This window comes from Xenopus laevis, chromosome 8L, assembly GCF_017654675.1.
Source record: "Xenopus laevis strain J_2021 chromosome 8L, Xenopus_laevis_v10.1, whole genome shotgun sequence".
Taxonomy (NCBI): domain Eukaryota; kingdom Metazoa; phylum Chordata; class Amphibia; order Anura; family Pipidae; genus Xenopus; species Xenopus laevis.
The window spans coordinates 37,716,855-37,735,448 of record NC_054385.1 but is presented as its reverse complement, the minus strand read 5'-3'; positions in this window follow the sequence as shown (position 1 = coordinate 37,735,448).

Genomic DNA, 18,594 nt, shown 5'->3' with positions numbered 1-18,594 from the left:
ATCCCTAACTGAAAATGTCATTTTTAGCAATGCTGGCAAAATGAAAAAGGAAAAGCAAAGTGTTTTGAGCAAAGCAATATCATCAGCCTAATCAATGAGATCTCCCCGTTCAGCAAACAAACAGGAAGGCCAATATAACCAAGGACTTAGGAGGCTGCTTTATTTAGGATGGGCAAGGATGAATTCAGGAAGACACTGATATGTTCTTGGATAAGGACTTCTGGGAGGGGAAGGAAGGAAAAACGTGATTGAACCTGTGACGACCTCCAAAAACTTAAAAAAAATCCTGTTTATTTATAGGTCTGGTGGGAAAGATTAAGGCTACAGATAACACTGTTTGGGACTTGGTTACATTTGACACTATAATCTGGAGTTATAACAAAGCGTTAGCAGCTAAGTGGGATAAAGATCCAGTCGTGATCACAAACTTTTTATTGTCCAGCGTCATTTACAACAAGATCTTATTATAGTATTTCACATAGTTTAATGGTTTATTATTGTGCCCCTCAAGGTAATATTTATTCCTGCTGCTAGCAGCTGGGCATTCCTTATAGCAGACTAGTATGGCCTTATTATCTGGAACAACCAGTTGCTCCTACACTCACTATGCAATAGACCTGACAGAAGCCTCTACAATTCACCTAAGAGGAGGGGGAATTTTTCCTGACTCCAAGATAGTAATTGATCAGTCCCTGGATTTATTTTGGGGCCTTACCAGCACTCTGTAAAGTGGAAGAATGACCCTCATCCCTGCTTCAAGTAGCCTCACTTAAATCATTCATGAACAAATTAAATAAAAGTGGACCCAATACAGAAGCCTGTAGGAACCCACTGAGATTCCTACTTCAAGTAAAGAATGTACCATTAACAACTACCCTCTGTATCCGATACTTTAGCCAGCTACCTTTCCATGTACAAACACCATTACTAAAACCAACAGAAAAATCCACATTGATCACATCTACTGCAATTGTATAACTTTCAACAATTTTTGTAAAATTAAATTTGTCTGACAACGACTTATCATTTTATATACTTACCTTAACCCCCAGGCCGGAGCTCCTAACAACAGAAAACTGCACTGGCCCATGGGTTATTCCAGTGAGCTCCACGGAGCGACCCTCTTCCTGCTTCTTCTTTCTTCTCGCGGCTGTGCATGAGTATTAGATTGAAAAGCCGAACTTTAACTAAAAAGTCAGTTTTTTAATTCTACTGCACATGCGTCTGCCCTGGAAAATTTGAACAAAGAAGAAGGCGGAAGAGGATCGCTCCGTGGTGCTCGCTGGAATAACCCTGAGCCGGTGCAGTTTTCTGCTGATAGGAGCACCGGCCCGGGGTTTCAAATAAGTAAATACATTCACTTGGGGTGCCTAACATTTGGCACCCCCAAGTGATAAACAACTTTCCTTCTCCTTTCATCAGATAACATTATGGCGTTAGATCTAGTATAGCATAATTTCTGGTTGGCTCCTCAACCAGTGTCATATGATTGTCATACAACAAGTTCATAAATTTGTTTCTTTTAACTGTCCTGGCAGTACTGATTCTCTAGTGATATCTGGGTAATTACAATCCCCCATTAAAAAGACTTGCAACAAATTAGTCGAGTTTTCAATTTGCAACAGGAGCTAAGAAGTATAGCCTCCTAAATTTACTGCCTAGTCATGTGACTCATTCAACCATGTTTCAACAATGCCTTTAATATCATTTCTCCTCTAGTGCCAATAACTTGAGTTTTCCTACTTTACCAGCCAAGCTTCTTTGTAAACATACATATAAAACTGGCACCAGCATGTAGCGTGTGTGAATACAACTGGTCTTCCATGGCATTACTAATTACTTATGTCCATCCAAATCTCCACCTCCACTTTCCCTTGCTATACCCAAATGCTCATCTAAGTTACCCTCCACAGAATTACTCACTGCTCCCATCCCCTCCCATTCCTAGTATAAAACCTCCTCCAACCTTCTAGACATCTTCTCCCCAAAGCAGCTGTCCATCATCAGTAAGGTGCAGTCCATTCCTGTCAAAGAACCTGTTGTAAAATCCATAAATCTAAATCCATCCTACCTGCATTCATCTCTCTAAGCTCCCACTACCTCTTTAACTACTTAACTTCACAGGTAATATCTCTAACCTTTCACCTACTTTTTCTAAAGCATTCTTTAGGGCTTACCCCCTTCTCTAACTTTGTCAATGGTACCTATGTGGCACCTATGCGGGTTCTTCTCCAGTCCCTCCCAATAATTTGTCCATTCACTCCACCACATTTAGAACCTTAGCACCAGGCAAGCAGAAGATAGTTTGGCATGTAGGGTCCTTGTAGCAGATTAACCTATCCACCTAATAATCTAAACCCCTTTAACTACAATCTTCCTTTTACTTCCTAGCACCACTTTCCCCACCTGAGACTCTTTCCTCCAGGGTGCTCTGAGAGTCTTTCAAATAAAGGAATGGGTGCGGCTCACCAAAAGTCTTTGTTGGTTTAATTCCACGGGTTATCCTGTGTTCGATATCCCAAATCAATGTATCAATAATGTAGTTGGTTGTGGAACAAACCCAAGGCAGCAAGTTGACTGCAATACTCTTTATTGGGAGGTAGAGTTACACAACATGTTTCGGGCGGGGCCCTTTGTCAAGTGTGGCTCTGAGAGTCACCTGGTTCCATAGATGCCAATTCAGCACTGTCCTCCCCAGCATCTCCAAAATGGCAAATCTGTTGCTGGGTCAAGCTATGGACCAACCCCCTACCCATCCCCTACTTGTATGTATGCATGTATATTTTTATTTGTAAAGCGCTCCTTGAGGGCAAAGCACTGTACAGCAAAACAATAAATTAGTAGTAACAAACAAGGGGTCATTGGAATAAAAAGTAACAATAAGTGCATTATTAGAAATAAAAATCATATAAATATAAAATATAATTACAATACAGATTAAGTGCTCAGTGTCAAGGAAACAAAAGGCTAGAGGACCCTACCCCGTAGGGCTTACAGTCTAAATGGGAGGGTAACATACAGACACAATTCAGAGGGGTATTATGGTGCTGTGGGTTACAGTTTGTTCCCCTTTTAATTATGATAAACCTGTTACTTATCAAATTGCATTGAGCCCCCTGTTAAGTGCTATTAGATAATGTGATATTATTTTGATATTGATCAAATCCACTTGGAAAATTTTTAAAGAAATATTTTTTTTCATCTCCCATAGGTTAAATAGGATTTCTTTTCTACAGTCATCTATAAAAGTTGACATTAAAGATCAGCCCAGGGAACAATGGCCTGGAATGCTGAACCCAGAAGGTATGGCTATTGATATTGATTTTGAAATTTATCAAATTGGTCAAACTGACCTATGAATTCATTTAGCCAGTTAGATTCATTACATCAAAAATTGAATGTTTGGGAATCATTGAGTTTTGAGAAATCTGCCATAAATTTCATTTTTATTTCTGTCCTTTTATTAATTAAATGTAAAGGGATAGGTGAATCTTAAAGGGGATGTGTCATGATCTGATTGTGAATACAAAATTATAAGTTAAAATAAACAACCAGTTTAGCATCTGTGTGTATTTAATATATTCATGTTTATTGCATATTAGTGTATTCATATTACGATATTTTACATTCATGTGCTGGCTCCTTTAAGTATTGCAGCTCCAGGGGTCTTTGACTGGGCATAGACTGCTGGGAACTGAAGTTGGACAAAAGTTGGAGGGCTGCAGGCTGGAAATCCCTGCTCCACGATTTCCCAGGAATATTTTACAGTTTCATGTTGTCCTGTCAGATTTTAACCAAGAGATGGAACTATTAAATGTCTGAATTTGGGAAATATTGGTGGTAAGAATTAATAAAACAGCAAACTGTGGAGAAATGTATATAATAGGTGCCTAGGCAGGCACATCAGTAGAAGACTACTTTATCTGCCTTATGTAGTCCTTGCCCAATTGGATTTTTAGAACTGCTCAAGATATCTGGCCAAAACTAATTTTGCCCCAATAAGCTGCCTGTTCAGTCGGGAGTGCCTGTCATTGCCTAACAGCACAATTTGCTTGTAGTCAGGATCAAGGAGGAAGCTTGGAAGTACAGTTTATGTTGCACAAGGGGTTAATAAGAACAAGGCCGATATCCAGGCAACAAGTCAAGGGCAGGCAGCAATCAGCATAGTCAGGAGTCAAAGCAAGAAGGCCAGTATCCAGGAACAAATCAATAAAGAATTATAGGACTCCCAGCAACACTCAGGAGTAGAACCTATATTAAGGCATTAAACCCCAGTCTATTTTTAAACTTTTGCGGCAAAATTCAAAGCGATGCTGTCACGCTGTGCCATCACTACACGGCCATGGGTACCACTATCTTGGAATTGAAGCTGAACGCTCTGCAACAGAATGCTCCTGACAAGGCAGCATCCAAAGTTGCAAACCTTTACGGTCTGGCAGTCTCCACTAAGCACTAATCACAGCACTTCATATGCTTTTTTGAGTGCTCTCCTCTTTCTCATCTAATGATGGCCACCTTTACGTTCAGAAGATTAGGCAACTCAGAAACTCATCAAACTGCATTAAAAACATCTGTTTGTATGTATGGCTATTTTTCATTATATCTTACTATGTCTTAGGGGCATAGCAACTGTCATTTGCCAGTTAAATGCCCTTGTTACTACATATACAGCCATAAAGTTCACAAGTTTACAGTCAAATGCCCATTTAGTCCACAGTGCTCCAAAAAGTTAACACTATTCCCAGCAAGTGAAGCCAACTACATACAGTAAACCAAACATGGCCATAACTTTCCATTGATGGAGAGTAATCTAATTCTTGTTCCCCCCAAGATGTTAGAGAATGATTTTGGAAGAAGGCCAGTGGATATAGATAACATCATGCCCCACACAAAGAAGGTACATGCTGATGGCTACTAGGATGGAGAAGAACTCTGTCCGCAGTCGAGCTCTGTGTAAGCAGAACAATAAACAGCAAAACACCAGCATCTGACACACACCACATTGAAAAAATAATGTTTGGACCTGTTATCCAGAATGCTCGGCATCTGGGGTTTTCCAGATAATGGATCTTTCTGTAATTTGGATCGCCATGCCTTAAGTCTGCTAAAACATAATTTAAACATTAAATAAACCCAATAGGATTGTTTGCGTCCAATAAGGATGCATTATATCAAGTACAAGGAACTGTTTTATTATTACAGAGAAAAAGGAAATTCTTTTTTAGAAATGGCAGAATAGCATTTCCTTGGATTTGTCCGATAAAATAGCATTGTGTGTGAACGTGTCACTGGGCGGGGAGTTCAAAGCTCGGGGAAAACATGACTCAAACAAAGCAGTTATCTTATTTCAGTGAGTGGAACCAAATTCCTGAGAAGTCGATTAAATACATTTTGCAATAGATTTGTTATTTTGTCGATAGTTACCAATGGGGCCTTCTATATATAGCACAGTCTGGAATTAAAAATAGCTGTTATAGAATACTGTTTATTGAACAAGTGCACACAATTAGTTGAGCACATATTAGGAAAGACTTTATGCTTTGCCTTTGCACAGGAAAATGGTAGTATTTCTGAAATTTTAGACTGAACTGTAAGGCTTGCTTGCTATGCCAATATAAAGAAAAATTGTATTTTGCATTTATAAGACAAATTGCACCATATTTTCCTTGCTGGATATGTAGCAACAGTATATATGACGGCAAATATTTCCAGGCACCAGTAGCATTGGGGTTGACTATGACAATCAAACATGGGAGGATTTTAAAGGACAAGTAACTACAGTCTCCTGTATTTTATATAATACATATAGCTGTATCTGATCGCTAAGTTATAATTTCATAATTGTTCCCTTTTTGCCCTCAGCTATTAAAGCTCCATCAGAGCCACCATTTTTCTTGGAGTGATGTAATCACGATGGCCACCGAACACTTTGCACATACTCAAAATTACCGTTCCCCTCCTGACCCGACTATACGATCTGCCATGCTGCAATGTGGATGGAAAGATGGATGAAAACAGGCAGAACTAAGGAGGCAGGAGTCCTATGGAAACATATGCCGATCGGCTCACAGGAGGAGAAAGTGGCAAGCACTTGCCTATCAGCATGTACAGTATATCTTCCTAACCTTCTAACCTTGTATCCGGTTGCTATTGGTGCGAGCAAAAGGAGGGCGGATTTGCAGGGCCAGTGTTAGTGAGTGCTTGGTTCAATGCTTACTAACCTGTTCCCAATTGTATTTTAATATTGTGCACATGCTCCAAGGTCTTGGTCTTAGTTAAAGGAGAACTAAACCCTAAAAGCTAATATGGCTTAAAATGGCACATTTTATTTACTGAACTTGTTGCATCAGCCTAAAATTTCAGCTTCTGAATAGCAGCAATGATCAAGGACTTCAAACTTGTCACAGGGGGTCACCACCTTGGAAAGTGTCTGCGACACTCACATGCTCAGTTGGCTCTAAACAGCTAAGCTTAGGGGTTGTCACAAATTATCAAGAAGAAAATGAGGTTTGTCTGTAATATAAGCTGATGTTACAGGGCTAAATATTAATTCTGATGCTAATTGCACTGGTTTCTGTACTGCCATGTAGTAATTATCTGTATTAATCAGCCTTATATTGGGACATTTCTATTCTATGTGTACTGTATATTGTGAGTGGGTCCCTAAGCTCAGTAAGTGACAGCAGCACAGAGCATGTGCAGTGAATCAGCAGAAAAGAAGATGGGGAGCTACTGGGGCATCTTTGGAGACATAGATCTTCCCTGCTAAAGGGCTGTGGTTGCCTTGGGCTGGTACAGAAGCACAAAACATAATGTACAACATTTCTAGCCTACGTTTTTAGTTAAGCTTTAAATACACTTTAAGTGGAGGTGAATCATGTTTTTTTCTACTATGTTGAGGGTTGTGCCCTTAAAGAAGAACAAGGGGAAAAGATGAGAAGCTCAAGTACTATAATGTAAATATGGACCTTGTAAGGGACCTTAAGATGGACCTTGTAAGGGATTGCCTTATAAAACTGGAAAACATGTTTTTTTCAAAGCCCATCAGCTAATAGTGCTGCCCCAGCAGAATTCTGCACTGAAATCCATTTTTTAAAACATCAAACTGATTTTTAATTATATTTAATTTTGAAATTTGGCATGGGGCTAGACAGTTTCCCAGATGCCCTCAGCTACCTGACACCTCTGCTGAAGGATTTGTTTGCAATGCTAAATGTGCTCCATAGCTCCACCTAGTGGTAATAGACACCAAAAGCAAGAAGACCCCTGATTTTTCCTGCTTGAGTGCTATTTTTACTTGCAATGCAAACACGACCTAGGTCATAGTATAATAAAACAGGAAGGGGAGAAATCTGTCTCAAAGCAGTTTCATCTGCTGGCTCCTTCTCAAAGCTCAGAATCAGGCTTAATGCACTGAGATGGCTACCTCCACACCAATATTACAGTAAAAAAGTAAACCATGACAGGTCCCCTTTAAGAGTGGGCTGGTCCTAGGCCTGGCAGTTCATAAACAGGCAGTTCATAAACAGGAACAGCCTCTATGGACTCATAAAGGTGCTCCTCAGACTGGTTAGGTGGTAGCTAGGGTCTATAGTTTGCTTTAGAGGTGAGAGGCAGCTAGGTTAACCAGTAAGAGCAGCTTGTCGCTCCTACAAGGAGTTCAGTGTAAGGGGAAAACCCCAGGAGATACCAGTTAATGATATTAATGTTAAGGTGTAGGTCAGTGGGAACCTAAGGGAACTGCCCTTGAATGCAGATTATACTCTGTACTGCTGAATGTGATAGAGCCGTAGATGAAACAGCAGAGTTTAGTGATGAGTGAATCTTTTTAGCAGCCATGGATTCGCAGAGAAATTCTGCATTTTGCCATCTGCAAATTTTTTTTTCCGCAAAAATTCACTGCAACAAAAAAGTTGCCAAGACATAATGTTGCAGAGATAAAAAAAAAGAGTTGCCATAAGAAAAAAACACTCATTGACTTTAATGCATTTGGAGTGAGAAAAATTGTTGCTCACAAAAAATTCTGTCGCAAACGTGATTTTTTTCACAGTTTTGCAAATTCTTTAGTGATTTTGCGAAACGGGACAAATTCACTCATCACTAGCAGTGATCTGGTGGCCTCATTAGTGCTTCACGACACTCTGCTTATGAATAATCTAACTGGGCACTGAGAGTAAACTTAACTTCATGGGAGGGAGCTTGTGCATTAGTGTGTAACAGAAAGGGACATTTGTGAAATGTATCATTTATGGACTTCTATCACTAAAAAGCTACACTTTAATTATTAATCCCTGTGGAATCCTATGACAAAAATGTATCTACATTGCTTCACTGCATATATGTGTAATGTAGTAAGAGCCCCCGTACTCTCAAATGAATTAACTAACTTATCTAAATTATATAGTGAACCAATGAGTCGATAATTATAAAGTGCTTGTGCTAATTAAAAAAGATTTGCTTGATTGATTAAAGCCTTTTGATAGGCTTTAAATAGATAACAAAACAACAAGTTCAGAGAAGCATAAAGTTGCTTTTTCTGTGTATTAAAAATAGCCAGTGCCACTTGTTGATTTATGTACTTAATCTAAAAGCAATAGATTCAAGATTCCAATAAATTATAAAGTGCAAGTGCTCAACCGTTACTCAGTTGCCGACTGGGTGTGGTTCAAAATAATTAATTTATGCAAGTGCTAGTGCAATATAAAATCACAAGGTAATTCATTAATAATAAAGTTTAACAAAAAAAGGAACCAGGACCAACATTCAAGGAAATTTGAGTAGGAAAAGGAAAATAGTGTAGAGGTGGAGAAGTCCCAAAGAAACTGCTGCCTATTATTTTCTAAGGACATAGAAAAAAAGAAGAAAAATTGATCAATGCACATTCCCTGGTCCCCTGTCATATCAGTAATCTATGCAGATGCATGTATTTACAAAGACAGGGGGTTTTTTAGTTACAAAATTATGATCATAAGATTGATAAGCCACCATACCACGTCAAGGTAAATCCCATATGGCAGTCCCTAACTATTTACCTCTGGTCATAATTTCAAATGCTAAAGCCTCCCGGCATAAGAGCATTACCTGAAAAATAAGGTCTCCCGACCTGGGCATTGGTTTTCATCATAGGGCTTAGTCCTCCCCCGCCATTAGCTTTCAAAGGGGAGAGATAACCTAGACCCCAGCATTGGTTCCATGAGATTAACCCTCCCCCGCTTGCGGCTTTTAAGAGAGAGAAACTGCCCAGACCAACACCCATTTCCAAAGGCATTGTTACACCATTTAAAGAGACAGGTATGGGGGTGCTACAACCACATGAAGCCTGGCCTGCAGCATAGCTGCTGAACTTCCAAACAGAATAAATCTGCTACAATACAAAATACAAAAAGGAAAAATTGTGAGAGCACTCCATGGCTAAATAAAAATGTACTAAAATACATTGGAAGTGCTACTGATCTGGCCAAATTAACTACAGACATAGAAAAAAAGAAGAAAAATTGATCAATGCACATTCCCTGGTCCCCTGTCATATCAGTAATCTATGCAGATGCATGTATTTACAAAGACAGGGGGTTTTTTAGTTACAAAATTATGATCATAAGATTGATAAGTCTTTAAAAAACGTGCAAGCAGGAGTGGACACCATTTGCCTTGACAAAGCTTTTTAGCGAAACGCGTTGGCAGAGCCTCTCTTCATAATAATATTTTTATTTTATCTAATGGTTGCTTAGATTCTAACTACCATTTCGATCACCTTGAAATTTTTTTTTAAAAAAATAATCTTTTTTAATTGAATTTGGGTACTCATAGTCTGGTCCAGGGAACCGCATTCAATTTCTTCATTCTCTGTTGTTCATATGGCACTGGTGGATTTGTGGTTTTTTAGATTTTAGCTCTTTAAGAGATAGGGCATGTAATATACGAGACCACAGTCCTCAGTGTACTACTTTCTCCCCGTGTGGGGTCCCAGGGCTTAGAAAATAATAGGAAGCAGTTTCTTTGGGACTTCTCCACCTCTACACTATTTTCCTTTTCCTACTCAAATTTCCTTGAATGTTGGTCCTGGTTCCTTTTTTTGTTAAACTTTATTATTAATGAATTACCTTGTGATTTTATATTGCACTAGCACTTGCATAAATTAATTATTTTGAACCACACCCAGTCGGCAACTGAGTAACGGTTGAGCACTTGCACTTTATAATTTATTGGAATCTTAAATCTATTGCTTATAGATTAAGTACATAAATCAACAAGTGGCACTGGCTATTTTTAATACACAGAAAAAGCAACTTTATGCTTCTCTGAATTTGTTGTTTTGTTATCTATTTAAAGCCTATAAAAAGGCTTTAATCAATCACGCAAATCTTTTTTAATTAGCACAAGCACTTTATAATTATCGACTCATTGGTTCACTATATAATTTAGATAAATTAGTTAATTCATTTGAGAGTACGGGGGCTCTTACTATCTTTTTCTTCTTTTTTTGAATAATTGGCAACAGTAATTCACGCCTCCTATCCTCCACAAGGTAACATTTAAACCTAAAGGACTGCCTTTCTTCCTTGTTATATGTGTAATGTGTCATTTTCACATTAAAATCCTGATCCTGATCTTTTTTGTAACTGAGGCCAACAGGCCACTGCATCCACACAGCAAGGCTAACCGCTGGACCTCTGTGCTGCCCACTACATGTAAATGTAAAACTCTTCTTGGTATTCTCTGGGAAAGTTACACTCCTGGCCCCTCACACTCAACTTTAGCAATTTTTAAACACTTGGCAATGATGATTCAGGAGCAGCAGTTACACATGATTCTGTTATGATGCTGATAGAAGAGATAACCCTTTTCTAATAAGCTAGCCTGGATGTGGACTGGGTGCATAGTTAAACAAATTATCCAGCTGACCAGGCCTAAACTGGAATGCTCCATAGAAGGAAAACCACTTCTTCAGCTGTACCATAAAACTATAGCAGCATAAGTAATTCCCAGTTAAAAAACACTAAAACACACTAAACAGTAGAACAGAGTCAATCCAGCTGACTCAGTGGTGGTCACCAGTGCTGTATTTTGGCACTGGACTTTGACTGCATTCTCCCCTCAACGATCGCCACATGTGCAGTACAATACCCACCCTTCCCTCTTAGCCCCACCACTGGATTTATCTGTAAGTGTCTGAGGGCAGTGACAGGTCAGGCCAGCTCCCTAGACAATTCGACTAGCTATTTTGCCCCCCAACCTCCCCTGTGCGTTTGCACATTAGGGGCCTGCACCCCCCAGGCCCTTTGCCCCAGCTACAACCCCCCTCCAACCCCTTCCCCCCACCAGTGTGTACCTACTTCTTTCTTCAGGTGGGTGGAGAGGCCAGTGAGTCACTCAAACGACTGTGGGGATCAGTGTCCTGCTGGCCCAGTCCAACCATGTGCATGTAAACAGGCACACACTTTCATTATAGGGGAGCACAACAACATGGACATGGGCCTGTACTAGTGGTAGGCGACAGAGAAGGTGCATGCTTGGCACCGCCCCAGCTTTTCGTCCCTAGCCACATGCCTCTTCTTCCTACCCTTAATTCCAGCCCTGTCTGGAGGAATGTTTTTTTTATAGTATATAAATACAATAGAACCCTAACTTTACATCCCCGGATTTTACACTTTTCTGGAATTGGTGCCACTGTGTTGGGATCCCATTCAGGCAAGCTGCATTTTTTTCTTTCCTAGATTTAACGTTTTCCCAGAATTTATACCTTTTTGACAAGTTCCCCTGCGAAAATGGGGTTCAACTGTAAATAATTGCTTCATATACAGAAATGTTTGCATTAATATAATACTCTGTAGAAGCAAAGAAATCTTTATTTGCTGTAGGAATAACAGAATGTGCTAATCTGTTCCGTCTGTAGGATCATTTTCATAGGAAATCTGATTACCCTCCTGATATTGCACATATATAAATAGAACATGCCGCTTATCTGTTTATTCTGTGCCTCCAGTGCTCTCCATTTCTCACTGACTGGCAGCTCGACGTGCACAAAATGAACACAAGACTCATTTTCCAAAAATGAACAATCCCAGAGTTTCCAACAAGCTCTTAGCTGGGGATTTATGTTGAGAGAGAATGAATAGAAAGGCAAAATAACAGAAAAGTTGGAAATCCAGTAATTAAAGTATGTTTATCAAAAGAGATATTTCCTGCATGGCTTATAATGAACAAGAGTAAATCTAAATCCAGAAGGAATGTTTCCCACTGCCCAAGCACTGGGATAGGGGCATGCATTGCTCCCCTGTTAAACTGAGCACTTGTTCACACACCTCACTATTGGCTTGAACCCACCAACTGCCACATACCATACAGTGCACACAAACCATCATTTTGGGCACATGACCTCCAAGGAAGATTTGCCTTCTCATTTTTACAGATTCCATTTTAATACAGGTAAAAGGTAGGGATGCACTGAATCCACTATTTTGGATTCGGCTGAACCTCCGAACCCCTACCCTCCGAACCCCTACCCTCCCTAGTCCCTGCTCCCCCCGAACAGGAGTTATTACAAGTAAATACCCCTAAGCCTGTAATTACCCCTTGTTGCAGAGTCAGCACAGTGGAGCTCACGGGGGCCATCTTTAGACACTTTGGTAATCTTCGGGTCAATGGTTAATCTTCGTCACTTTGGGCACATGCTCAGTTGTAGCTAACCGGGAAATTGCTAAAAACTGCGCATGCGTCGATACAGAGCTTCCTCACTGAGATTACTGAAGCAGCTAAAGATGGCCCCTCGTGAGCTCCGCTGCGCTGACTCTGCAACAATGGGTAATTACCGGCTTAGGGGTATTTACTTGTGTTAAAGTGGAAGGAAAGATTAAAATTAAGTAAGCGTTATCAGAAAGGTCTATATAAATACACCAGTAAACCCTCAAAGTAATGCTGCCTCTGTCAAAAGAAACACTGCATTTCTGTCATTCTATTGTGTACACATGGGCTTCTGTATCAGACTTCCTGTTTTCTGCATAAACCTCCAGACTAGGGTTTGAGCATGCTCAGTTTGCTCCTCTCTCCCTCCCCCTCCCTTTTACCCCCCTCCCTGATGTAATCTGAGCCCAGAGCTATGAGTGATCAGGGAGGGCCACAGACAGGAAGTGATGTCACACCAAGATAACATGGCAGCTGCTATCCTAAACAAACAGAGAGAGCTTCAAGAGCTGTTTACTCAGATATGGTAAAGCATTCTGCAGAATAAATATAGTGTTATAGCTTGGACTATTGTGGTTAATCTATTGACAATAAACTGCTTCTGTAGCTTTCCTTCTCCTTTAACTCCTGTGCGGGGGGAGCAGGGAGGGGGGACTATGGAGGGTAGGGGTTTTTATTAGAAAGGGGGTTTAGTTCTCCTTTAAGGTATGGAAGGTCCAAATTATCCAGAAAACCCCAGGTCCAAAGCATTCTGGACAGGGCCGGAGCTAGGGGTAGGCAGAGTAGGCACGTGCCTAGGGCGCAAAGCTGGGGGGGCACCAGGCACGTACCTGCTCTGTAGCCTACCCCATGTCCGGTCCTCTCACTCCCCGTCTTCCTGCACTGGACTGTTGCTTCTGCGCGCCGGCGTTAATACGCACATGCGCTGGCGTCAACTTGCGCATGCTCACACTCAACCGGCGCCGCGTCAGCCCAGGTTGCCTAGGGCGCCTGCCCAGTGTGGCCCGGCTCTGATTCTGGATAACAGGTCCCCTACCTATACTGCAACGACTGAGGGCAAAGGAGTCCACTTGCACCTCACCAGATCTGCCCTACAGAAATCACTAGCTCAAGCAGTCCTAAATATCTTTTTTTGCCCTTTGTGGCTTTCTTTTAATCATCTCTATTAAGAATTCTTAACAATTGAACATTTGTATAAATGTCCTACACACTTAAATGGAACTGAACACATCAGTTCTTAATCCAGTCATAGTTACCATAACATAAAAACTACTCAGAGCATATGATTGTTACACTGTCTACTAAATACCTTTGCTCATGGTCATTCCTCACAAATTGTGAATAATAATAAAAAAAACATTCTAGTGACATATATATATATATATCCACATCAGTGGTTGCATTGCAGCTGGGCATAGATTTACACACACACACACCAGAGATGTGTACGTATGGTCTTTATTCATAAAGGAGTTTATGTCATTGTCTCTATTTTGTGTTTATTTTTTTGAGCAGGGCTTCTGTCTAAGTAAAAACACAACCTACAACAGTTCCATTTAATCAACTTTTAGCTTCACGTGGGAACAGAAGAGCATACCAGTGGGATACATAAACAGTCCACAGCAATCATAAATACTGGTACAGAGCCACAAAAGTGTTCAAAATCACCATTATATTGATATGATCCCAAATAGCTGTACATGGACATTCCAACAAATACTTATCTCTGGGTTTGCGTGTGTATAATATCCGGCCAGGTGAGGGTTGCAGAATTTTGCAGTAAATAAAACACCATACTCTTTCCAATAGATTATTCTGTTTCCTCTAAACCCCATCCACCCCCTACAATGTATTCTATACAAAGAATTATCAAATATATAATGCAATATAGTGTATGTTTGTATATTTAGATGTGGTGTACCGGTTTTCTTCCTAAAATGCCATTGCAGTTATTTACTTCATGTAATGTAGATCTCAATCTTTAGATTGGGTGGAGGCACCCAAAAGATCCCTTATCTTACATCTGTTATGCTGGCAACGGATAAAATATTTTCAAAGCCAATGTGAAGGTTGTTAGTCAAAAATAACTAACAGAGTGGCCAAATGATAGGCACAGAGGTAACTACAGTGACCTTTGGAACAATTACAAGTCTCAATCTCTATTGTCTACCCAAGTACCAATAGTAACAATGGTATAATTTCATTTACAGTTCTATAGCAAACGGAATATATAAAACCGCTATAAACCACAGTCCCAAGGGTCTGGTCTCCTTCTCCCAGAACGGTTTGAAGTCTATTTGAAAGTATTGTATGTGCGGAGGGGTCTCTAAGTATGATGAGAAGTTGTCTATAAAAAGTAATGTTATTGCCTCTTTTAAATAATTTATCAAAAAGATGAAATAATTTGAAAAATAAAAATGTACCTGATAAAGCAGAATGTACCCAACACTCCCGGCTCCTGGTGTTTTACTTTTCACACTTGAAGTTTAAATGGCGCTACTCATGCTCATGTATTACATTCTGATATGCCTGGTGGTAACTGTTTCAAGCTCAAACCATATCCACATGCAGGATCCTCTATCATTTCCTTTAGTCTCCACGCTTTGGACTATAACTTCAAAACTATTGCCTTATTTGTCTTGTTCATCTGCACAAAGCAAGCCAATCAAGATGCCAGTTACACAACGGAAGAGTGGAATTGTTGGTTCTTGTCAAGAATACATTCTTGTCCAAATAAGTACCCTGCTATAAGAGTAATCTTCTCCCGGCTCTATGCAGTGAATAGTCCATTCAGCATCTCTTGCTTCCTTATAATCAGGCCTAAGAAAATAAGTCTTGCATTTACCATAGAGACCTTACAGTCAGGGCTAGATTTAAAGAAAAGGCCCCTTGCAATTTAGGAAGGTCTTGGACTCTATGGGATGTGAGATATTGCCATCACCCATTCTCAACAGTGTTCCTCAATACGCCCATTCGAAATCTCAAAAATAAGTGGTGAATATAAGTAGAAATCCTCAGGGCAGCACTTGATTCTCTATCTCTATCTGTTCTGCTTTGTGATCATATCAATAACCTTTACCTGCCAAAGAAATGTGTGGGGAGTCAGCTCTACCTTGTCCTTGCAATGCTGGAAGACCAAATATAATTATTTACTATGAATTTATCTTATTGGTAAACTATATTATTGACTTGTAGATGAAAAGGCTCTGCGGAAATGCACTTGACTTTCCTTTGTTGGGTGAAATAACTCGTTCTTGCTGAGTTTGTGTTATGATGTAAATAAGAAGCTGGAAGCGAGCACAGCTGGAAAACGTGGAAAAAGTTCATCATGTAAGAGATGAAATGTTGTGTCTATCAAGCTTGTGTGGAGACACAGTGCCATCATGTGGCAGAATAGTTAATTGAACTATATTCTCTTTAAAGAGAAAAGGGCTTATTTATGAAATGGTAAATGGAGCAAAGCATAGGGTCAGACACTAAGGGGCAAATTCACTAAGATGCGAAGTTGCGCCAGGCGCAACTTCGCCGCACTTCGCCGCACTTCGCCAGGCGTAGTTTCTCCAGGGCTCCGCAAATTCACTAAAATCCGAAGTTGCGCACAGGGGTAGCGTAAGGTTGCGAAGTTGCGCTAGCGTTGATTCTCTATATAAAGTGAAGTTACGCTAGCGAAGGCTAATTTGCATACGGCGCAAAATTCAAATTTCAATGGAGGAACACGTATCTGCACTACAAATGCCTAGAAAACCTTCAAATCAGCAAATAAAAATGTTATTTTGCCCTACACATGTGCCCACTGTCTAGGTAAGTTGCCATGAGTCAGGAAATGTAGGGGGGAGGAAAGGGAGCCCCAAAAATTTTTCGATCTTTTTCAGCCTATCAGCCATCATGTAGAAAACACGCCAGCGTTTTAATGGGACTTAGAAAAAAAATTGACTTTTTTTTAAACAATCCCTATCTACTCTATTGCGCTTCGCCAGGTCTGAGGTGGCGAAGGAAGTCTAGCGTAAAAGGTAGCATTCAGTACACTGCGCAAGTTAGTGAATTTGCGTAGTTTCGTCGCTAGCGAAGATTCGCCTGGCGTAAGGTTGCGAAGTAACACTAGCGAAACTACGCCAGTGTTCATTAGTGAATTTGCGCAGTAGCGAAAATGCCAAACGCTAGCGAATTAACGCTAGCGTTCGGCGCTTCGCGGCTTAGTGAATTTGCCCCTAAACTTTTTGTCACACAATGGAGGCACAAGGTGAGTTAAGCAGGACCATTCTCTAACGCTATCTCCGAAACCTAAGTACTCATTAGACAAAGAAAAAATGATGCATTCTTCAACCACTGTTCGGGTTTCAGACCCTGGGGCACATTTACTAAAGAGCAAATTGAGTTTTTCTGACGAATTTTCGATAAAAACACAATTTGCGGCGACATCCCCTATTTATTAAGAGACGAGCAACACACTTCGCTAGGAAATTACTGTATCTTGTTGCTGGAGAACTTTTGCTGCGTTTCGCCAGGCAATTCTTCGATCAGGCTAACGATCATAAATCTAATCATAAATCATAAAGTGTGATAAAAGTCAAAACGCTGCCATTTTTCATATTTGAAGTGGTATTATGTTTACAAGTTGTAACTATTAAAAATATCTTATTTACAGTTTTTGAAAATGTGAAGCTCACACCACATTTTTTTTAGGATGGGCTCATGTCTAGGGCATTAGAGGGCGTCTATTGCCTTTATTTTGCTTCCTTGGATATTTTTATTAATAAGTGGCCACCTCAAGCATTTGCACCAACATCACTAATAATAAGACATATATACAGCCTATATGTACCCGCCCTATTCAAACTGACCTAAGCATAAGAGTACTAATAAAGTTTCGCTAGGCAAAAACGAACGTTAGCAAAAGTTTGCTATGAAATGCTCACGCCAATGAATTTACGGACACTCTCTACCCCAATTCAGGCATATGATAATCGATCAGGTGCCTGCCCAGAGAAGAGGTGGTGACAGGGATCTTCTATTGACTCAAAAAGAATCCATGTGGATTTATAAGCTCGATATTATAGCTCCTAACGGACTCAATGAAACTCTCCCTATGTCTCCTTTTATTTAACTTGATCCACCAACAGACGTAAGACAGGGAATACCCAGTGACAGTGGATATAATGAATCAATCAGTTTGCTTGTGTTACTCTTATGTTTATTTTTTCCTTTAAGGCAGGACTGTTGAGTGTATCTTTATTCGATTACATGGTAGCAGAAGATGGTGTGTCAAACATGTATCAAAATGATATAGCAGGTTCTCTTCCGGCCTGAGAACAATACTTTAATACTTTGAGTCTGTCTGACTGGTGCAGTTGTGTGTATTTGAGCATGTATATACAGTAATTTATCCCCCTTCTTTTTTCTTTTCTCTTGAAATATTCTTCAGTTTTTTCAGCACTCCAAGGTGGATGGGAACTCGGCTCACGTTGGGATCCAGGCCCCTTGTAGGGTTCGGATGATGTGCGATAAGACCTGTCAAAATGGAGAAACAAGATTAATTAACAGCCTGAAATCACTAAATGGTAGTATCTCTCCAGACATGCACGACCAGGGCTATAAGTACATAGTTGAAGCACCACGGAACCAGCCTGTAAGAAATTGAGTCAATGAGCAGAACCTTGCAATGTCTTAGGGTATTTAAATGTTGTTTAAAGTTCTGGTTGTTGCGGTTCTTTGTGTTGCACTATATGTATATATAAATATATAGATTCAAAGTCCTAGCGCACACCATCCATTAGTGATTCAAAAAATATATATAGATCACATACCTGGGTGCTACCCTAAAAAAGCTGCATTATCCATATTCCATTGAGAAAGGTGCACACCAGGATTTTTCAATTAAAACTTCATGTTTATTAAGTAAGTTTAAAACAGGAA